Below are 9,144 nucleotides of genomic sequence, written 5' to 3' on the forward strand. Positions count from 1 at the left end.
GGGTGTAAGGCATCTGCCTAGCTCTAGCCCTAATCTGCACAAATGCATCTCTTGCCCCTGAAGCTGACGCTGGAGGTGTACGGCCTGCTTGGCCAAGACAAGACCACCAGGCTGCTGGGATATCCCACACTGAGACATCTGGGAGCCTAGATTGTTGGTAAGTCTGGGACACACACACAACCCCCCCCCCCCCCCGCCTTGTGCAGCTGCTCCAAATAGGGACTGGATTGCTGCTCCAAATAGGGACTGGATTGCTGCCAGTTTAAAGCAGCCACCACACAAAGATTTGGGGTGGAGGCTGCAGGCTCTGTTTGCTGGAGGCTATGCGGGTGACTGGGACTGACACCAAGCCCAAGACCCAGAGGGCCCTGGCTGCTCTTGGAGTGGCACAACCTGGACATGTGCCCACTGTATGAGTCAAACAACCCTGGGGCTGGGAGAGGGCAGAAGAGGGGCTGGGAGAGGGCTGGGTCACAGAAGCAAGCCAGCTGGGGTCCCTGGCTTCTGCCTTCTCATACACAAATGTTTGTCTTACCCCCTGAAGGAAGCAGCCCAGCAGACTGGCCAGAGTAACCGAAATAAGACACACCTGAGGGCCTTCTATAGAAGCCAAGGGCCTCTCAGGCAGCAAGTGTTAAATGTGTGCTATCACCTGTTTAAAGCTGCCTCCTTAGAAACATTTTTGGAGGGGGGTGCCACGTGCCCAGAAAGCTATGCAGGTGACTGGGGACAGGCCCACGCTCCTCAGGCCTGGAGGGCTCTGGCTGCCCGAGGCTAGCTGATGGGTGCCCCTTGGGCACATGTGCCACACATGTCAGCAAAGCTGGGGACCTGTGACAGGGAAAGAGTCAGGAGAAGCCTGGTCACAACAGTGAGCTGTTGGGGGCGCAAGGCATCTGCCTAACCCTAACCCTCGCAAAAGCTCATACTCCCCCTGAAGACAGAGCTAGGGCAATCTGGACTGCCTTGCCTGGGGGCAGACGGGACCTACACGTGACACCCTCCAACAGGAGACACTTGGAAGCCTTTATTGCTGGAGGAGCCCAGGATACCACTGGATTATCCAATCAGAGACCAAAAATCCCAGTTTGAAATCAAGCCTCCAGGATATTTCCAGAGTATGGACTCTAAACCCCAAGGCCATTCAGAGGGTTGGGGTCCTGCCAGAGCTTCACAGGCCTTGGGTGCCCCTTCCTGCCCGAGGCCTGTGAGGAGGTGGGGACTGCAGGTGCAGGGATGGGACAGAGCAGGGAATCCCGAGTCCTACAACAGGTCAGTGTCCGACAAGGCAGGTTCACGGGAGAGGGCTATTTCGCTGAATTCCAAGCTTTCAGAGCTGGAAGAATCTGGACTGCCTTACCAGGGTGGGACAGGTCGGGATGGTCTGGGTAGTCTCCAGTAAGAGACGCCTGGGAGACATTCAAGCTGCCACCTTGGAAAGATTTTTCAGGAGTGGGATTCCCCCAACTCAAGAGGCTCTACAAGTGATTGGAAACAGACAAGAACTCCATAAGCCTGGAGGGCCCAGGCCACTTTCCAAGGGCTGACAGGCTGCGTACTCTGTGCTTGCAAGACACACAGATCAGAACAGGGACCTGGAACTGGGCAAGTGTCTGGAGACTCTGTGTTCCGGGAGCAACGCATCTGGGATACAAAAGCATCTGCCTGGTTTCAAGCCCCTGAACTCTTACATACGAGGCTTATCTTGGGTAGCCACAAGAGGAAAAGATACTGACACTTGCCCACCAAATCTTAAAAGCTTATAAAGAGGACTTAATTGAGTTAAGTCATATATACAGTGCCGGTGTACTCAACACATTACTATCTCAGGGCTCTGTTCTTGGAGCAGCCTCTGGGAATGGGAAAGGCAAGTGGAACCAATCATTCCAAGAACATTCCAAGGAGGTAAGAAGCCTCCAAGAGCCCAGTTCAGCTCATAGATCAATCAGTGGTCCTATCTTTTTTTTTTTTTTTTAAGGTTTTTTTTTTTTTAAGATTTTATTTATTTATTTGTCAAGGAGATAGAGCGAGAGAGTGCAAGCTTGTTCAGGGGGAGTGACAGACAGATGGAGAAGCAGGCTCCCTGCTGAGCTGGGAGCCTGATGTGGGACTTGATCCCAGAACCCTGGGATCACAACTTGAGTTGAAGACAGACACCTAACTGAGATACCCAGGCATCCCAGCAGTCCTTCTTTTTGATGATATTCCTCAGCTGACAAGTAATTCAAGGCAAAAGAAGTTTATATGTGTGTGTATAAACATACATACATATTATAGATATATAATATATATAGGGACCTTGTTACTTTTTTAAAAAATATTTATTTGAGAAAGAGTGGGGGGGAGGGTGTGAGGGAGAGAGAGAATCTCAAGCAGACTCTTCACTGAATGCTTGCCTGATGCAAGGTTTGATCTCACAACCCTGAGATCATGACCTGAGATAAAATCAAGAGTTGGATGCTTAACTGACTGAGCCACCCAATCACCCCCAAAAACCTTGTAAGTTTTACTAATTTACTAAAGCAGCCCAAATTCTGTGTAGAATTCCATACTGGTTAAAGATCCCAAACATTAGTTTTCTTACTGCCTTTCTACTGTTAATTCTACTTTGTCTCTTCAGTCAATTCTTCACAGATTTCTTATTTCTTGGTCTAAAAAGTATAGAGGCTGCTTATTTTTGTCATTTCTTTGGCTTTCAGTTTTAATAGTGGGCCTCTGGCCCCAGTTAATTGAACTTTGTTTTTTCTTCTGTTAATCTGTCTCATCGATTTAATTCTTAGGCCAGCTGGAAGAACCTTGAAATGTAGGGAAATATTTTTTCTCTCCAAAAGTTGCTGTAGTTGGCAAGGTAAGCTTCCCTGGCTGGACACTGCTGCAGCTGAGAGACCCTGAGACATCTGACAAAAGCCAGCAGAAGGTAGGAATCCTTATTATGTCAGCAAACACCACCACTCCTACCCGCGGCAGCTCCCTGCCTATAGAAGCTAATGGAGCAAGCGTGGGAAGAGTCCTTTTTCTCTCCAAATTTAGGTCATCGGGAGAAAAATATCCGTGGAACTAGTTCCTTGGGTTTGCCAACTTTCGTAAATTTGGTAAAGTATTCTTACTTTGAATGATTCATTTCTTCCCAGAGGTGGTCACTGTTTGTCTTTTGTGTCACTTGTCATAAAAAGGAATTACCGTGGGGAAAGAACACAGACCTAGACCTCATTATCCTGCTGTTCCAGCCAGCCTCACAGACTGCTGAGTTCAAGGTTCTCCTCAGACTAGCATCTGTTTAAACAAACTTTGCCTGGGGTCCTCTATGTAAAATCTGGATGAGGTTTTCCTTTAATTTTGTTCTATGTCCTAAGAGTTTGGCTTTATTACCAGGAAGAATATTCTCTGGCCTTCACAACCAACAGGGTAAACTTACCAGCATGCAACTTGGGCAGGTAGACTGGGGTTGCAAGATGTGCCCTTACGAGCTGCCTCTCTGCCCAGACATCCCAGCTCCCAAGGGGTTTGTTATAAGAGGTCCCAGTGCATAAGGGATCTTAGTCGTCTTAACCTGCATTGCTTGTTAGTGCTAGAAAAGTCTCACTGCAGGAGTGCCTGCCTGGTGTCACAGATTAGCAGGTCTGTGACTAGAAGCATCTCATATTTTCATGGGCAACTAGAAATGCTGTTCTCCGCACCTTACCACCTGGGTGATGAAGATCTTTTCCTTAATAAGATTGCATTTGCTGATGGCTAAATGATGGATGCTTTAAATTGGCCAAATTTGAAACAAAAAGGAAATTCTTCAGAGAGTGTATTCAATTGTCTTGTTAATGGAAAGGCTACTAAATGAGGAAAGTAAAATTTCATCTGGTTTTTACATATGAAACCCATAGCCAAGTTTGTCTAAACGGATGCCAGTTTGGCAAGAATCAGGTCGCAGACACCAGCGTGGGAGGCTGGCTTGAACCACAGGCTGATAGGGCCTCTGCCTGCATTCTTTCCCCAGAACAATTCCTTTACTAGTAGAAATGCTACACTTAGAGACTCCCATGACAACACAAAAGAAAAGAAATTAGATATAAGACAAATTAATGTCTGCCTCCAGTGTAAAATCCCCTTCTCCCAGTCTGGCACCGTTTGCTGATTTTACTTCCCTTCTCCTACATGATTTACAGAGTAAACTTGAATTCTTTCCCTTTCCCTTAATTTTATAAATTTTACCATGTCTTTGAACTATTCACACAGCCCACAGTCAACCTGAGACCAAAGGGAAAAAAAAAGAGAGAACTTTTTAAAAAACAAACTGCTGAAAGGCCTCTTGTGCCCAAACTGTAGCACAGCCTCCTTAAGATTATTTCTAGGGACAGATACAAATCTTAGAAGTCTTCTCCATAGATAGTAAAAGACTTTATCCATCTGAGCAAGTAAACTTAATTTATTCTGTTATTTATAAACTAGTGAGTTTTATATTGTTTTAAAACAGGAAGCTATAAGATGTCTGTGTTTGTCTCTATGTATTTGCATGCCTGTGTATTAGAGATATGGTATCTTTCTACCTCCAGATGGTCTTGCCAGAATTAATTTGTAAAAGAGCTCTATTTAATTGGCTTAAAGAAAATTAAGTGCATGTATAAATCTGGTATTCATAGAAATTCTCCAAAATAAAATAGAAACTTAATTCAAATGAAATTCAGATTTATATGATCTGGAAAATAATTGGTATTAAGGCTAATTTAAGGTTATTTGTTTAATTGAAATAAACACATCTTTAGAGTTATCAGTATTAAATATAATACCTTTATCCTACCCAGGTTTACTAATCAAATAACTTCATGTTATCCCTGTTACAGAAGTTGTCAGCAAAAGCAACAGAATGATAACTGATTTGTTTAATCTGTTATCTTGTTCTGAAGTTTTATCTAAATATAACTGATGGGAGCAAACGTTTTATTTATTTACTTATTTATAACACTATTGAAAAATTTATTCTTAATTTATTTAAATTCAGTTAATTAACATGTAGCATATTATTAGTTTCAGAGATGGAGTTCAGTGACTCATCAGTCTTACAGAACACCCAGTGCTTATTACATCCCGTGCCGTCCTTAATGTCCATCACCCCATTACCCCATCCCCCAACCACTCTCCTCCAGCAGCCCTCAGTCTGTTTCCTTCTTACAGTTTGTCTCCTAGTCTTATTTTTTCTTGTTTTATTTTCTCTCCCTTCCCCTATGATCCTCTGTATTGTTTCTAAAATTCCACATATGAGTGAAATCATGATAATTGTCTTTCTCTGAGTTATTTCTTTTTTTTTTTAATGAATTAAGCAAACTTTTATTGAAGCTTAAATTGTGGTACAGAAATACATTTCAACTGATTTAAGCCCAACACCATGAAGAGAGAAATAATGGCACCAAAATTTTCCCTCTTCTATCATACACACTAGGATTAATTTAAATTACTATTTAATCTATAGTTTTAATTTTTCTAGGCTTTATTCCATACAAATTTGTGCAGTTTTTCAACATTAGATAGAAATCTATTAGGAGAAAAAAAAAATCAGACCTCAAGCCAACAAATGTCATCAAATCTACTGGGACACTGTTCAAGAACAAAATCCACTTTGAGCATTGGTCCTCGAAACAGTACCAAAACATCAGGTACCGTGTGCTAATTACAGAATCAAACTGATCCACTGACTGAAAGTTTCTTCAATGAAACTTCGAATTAACATGCTTAAAATAAAAGTCAAAATTTATGTTCCAACCGCTTGATTTCAAACCAAGTAGATTTTATGTTTAGAAACACTAAAAAAAGTGTTTCATTTATAAAACAAAAACATCACTGCATCAGTCCAGAAAGAATCCAAAAAAATTTTGTGAGGACAAGAATATAAAAAATTTAGTCAACTTCGGTGTTTTCTCAGCTGCTTAAATCTCGTATTTGCAAATATAGCTAAAAAATGCCAACTCCTCAAAGCCTGTATTCCCATTGACCAGTTTGGAATTTTGTCTTATGGATAGCATTCTGCTTCATTGTGTATGTCTGAATAACCTGAACGTTCTCATTCTGGGAAGTTTCACCTGATGCTATGAAATCATGGTGAAAGCAACACCAGGAAGAGAAACAGTTCAAGTCAGAACACTATCATAATACATGACAAAGTCCAAGAATTTAAGTCATAAGAGGACAAGGAGAGACTCCATTTTCAACCAAAGGTTATGGTATATTATGAATGAAGAGGACTGGAGATAGCCACTAAAGTAAAAGTTAAGGTGAATGATCTGAGCTGACTTACAACCTTTATTCTTAATTTCTTTGCTAATAAACTTAAGTGGTACAATTATACACGTACTTACTAGCAAGTTACTGAACGCACGGTACTCATGAGAAGCTAATCTCATTTAATGGGAACACAGAATGGCATAGTTCCTGGAACAGTTCTGCCAGTATACCCTAATATAAATGGATGTGTCGTCCTTGCTCATCAATAGGTTTATTTCTGTCACTATCTCCCAGAAGAGCCCATGTCAATATAAAAGGAAGCTAAACTCTCTTGACTTTAAAAAGAAAATTAAGCCCAGGGTCCACTCTCCCTTCCCCCTCCCGGGTATAAGATTAGTATAAACCCACAGTGTAACAGTGTATTGCTTTATTGGGGGGGGGGGTGTTTGGGAGGCAAGACACCATGATGAGAACAAAATCAATTAAAGGAAGTACAGGTACAGGAAGCAATGATGTTAAAACAGTAAGACACAAAATGGAAAACTGCAATCATTTTCTTAAGAGGACTTGACTTGTGGAAGATAAACTTTAATCGCTGTTGCAAAAAACATCTGTATGAAATAGAAACTGGTTTCAGTAATATTAGTAGAGAATATGTTCTAGAAAGTGGAGGTAACTGGATGTAAAATCCTGGCAGCAATTTAATAGAACAGTCCCAGATGATTAGGCTGAGGCCAACACCTAATGAGGACGAAAGCCTTGTCTGTGGGGAATTTTGGATGAGACCTGGAGAAATATTACACTGTGCGTAAACCAAATTGAATTGTTCTCACAAGTGTTGTAAAGTTTCATATAGTAAGTTTTTTTCTACATGCACTTCAATTTCACAGCAAGAGTGGCATAGGATACCTAAACACAGAAGAGAGCATTCATGCAAGATATCTAACTCCTTGATATAATAATGCATACAATTCAAAATGATTACACTATCATTACATCTAGGGCTTTCTGCAGCTACAAGGTGGTGGTTATGGAAAGCATGGCCCCCAATATCAATATCTAAAAAGCAGCCACCACCTCCTTCTATGTGTGTTCTCTTTTTGCGTTTTTTCTTCATTTTTATCAATCAACTCTGCTGTTGTTGCTGCTTCTTAGCAAAACTGGTAAAGACAAAATTGTAATCATTGAACATAGCGCTCTGGCAATCAAGACGTTTAAAGCCGTCAATCTTCTAGGGTGAAGAAAGCACTGTGTGACATTTAGAACTCTGATTTACAAACAGGGTGGTCACAAATTTTCCTGGCTTGAAGACTTCCACAACTTTCCTGATCAGGTCATCATAGGAGGCCTGACTTAAGTTTGTTTCAAAGCTAACATAAGAAAATTCTGGTTCTGGAGTGATGTGAATAGTCCAATAAGTTCCATCCGATTTCATTCCATTCATCGAATACCCACAAGGATTGAAAAGTGTGGCATCAATGACAGAACCTGGTATCAGGTCATGAATTCCACTCTCACGAGTGACATCCTTTGCAGTAACACCATCTTTCATGTAGAACTGGTCCATAACTGCTGGGTCAAGCTCACTCATCAGAATTTCCAGGGTCTGATCTGGCTGACTGATTACCTGAGTCTCTGGGAATTCCAAAGTATACAAGTACCAACAGTCAAAATTCATACGTCCTATACAATATGCTGCTCCATTTGGGAAAATTGCGTTAAGAAACTCTATTTCTTCCTGGAAATTCCGGTGTGGGTACCTTTGGTGAGACGGCTTCATGAAATTCTTACGAGAATAAAAGAAGCTTTGAATTGAATCGAACCCACTGTAATCCCTAGCAAGTTTCAACAGGGGAACCAGTGCTTTCAGCAAGAGGGTGGTACCACATGTCTTCAAAAATGAAACGTCTCTTGGAGACAAACATGCTACTCTCACTGAGTACATAAGCTTCCTGCTTGTCAGTTTTTGTTACACTTATGATTGAACATTGCACATCCTTCAGAAGAATGTCCCACTCAGATCTGGGGATGATGGGAAGATCTCCAGATCCTTGGTTTGCGTCGGGCTGCTGCCTGCAGAACCAAACCTCCAGAAGCTTCTCGGTCCCTTCGAAAAAATGTGCAGCTTCCATCACTGTGAGACTAGCGAACAACCAACAACCACAGAAAATCAACTAAATTAAATCTCTTCTCTCGCCGCTGCCGCCGCTGCTGCAGATTGTTCCAGCTGTGTTACTAAAGTTCAGGTTCCTTTTTTTTTTTTTTTTTTTTTTTTTTGCTATAATTTTATATTAACTTTTTAAAAAAAAAAGGATTAATAAAATTTTCCCGGCTTTTTTTGTGAGCAAAAGTTGAACGTGAGTCTGTTGGAAATAGAGGCAGATACAGTTCAGTCCCTTGTAGTCCGCTGTTTCCCCGTTAGAGAGAGTAGAGCGAGCGCTAGCTAATGTCACCGGCCATACTGTGGAAGCCTGATTGAGTTATTTCACTTGGGATAATACCGTCTAGTTGCTCCATATCTCTGCCAATGGCAAGATTTCATTTTTTTTTAAGATTTTTATTTATTTATTTGACAGAGAGAGATCACAAGCAGGCAGAGAGGCAGGCAGAGAGAGAGAGAGGAGGAAGCAGGCTCCCCGCTGAGCAGAGAGCCCGATGCGGGACTCGATCCCAGGACCCTGAGATCATGACCTGAGCCGAAGGCAGCGGCTTAACCCACTGAGCCACCCAGGCACCCTGGCAAGATTTCATTTTTGATGGCTGAGTAATATTCCAGTATATATATACACACATAAATATATATGTATATATGTATCACATATATGTTACATATACATAAATATATATATAACATACACATATACATACACACACACTTACACACCACATCTTTTTTTTATAGAAATACTTTATTTTTAATTTTTTTAACATATATTA

General features: G+C 41.5%; 1 pseudogene; it reads right to left on the reverse strand.

Annotated features, from left to right (window-relative positions):
- Nucleotides 1–6,619: 6,619 nt before the first annotated feature.
- On the reverse strand, nucleotides 6,620–8,645 carry LOC131814963 (S-adenosylmethionine decarboxylase proenzyme-like; annotated as a pseudogene).
- Between the last annotated feature and the right edge of the window lie 499 nt (nucleotides 8,646–9,144).

Source organism: Mustela lutreola, chromosome 14, assembly GCF_030435805.1.
Source record: "Mustela lutreola isolate mMusLut2 chromosome 14, mMusLut2.pri, whole genome shotgun sequence".
In the NCBI taxonomy this organism is placed as follows: Eukaryota; Metazoa; Chordata; class Mammalia; order Carnivora; family Mustelidae; genus Mustela; species Mustela lutreola.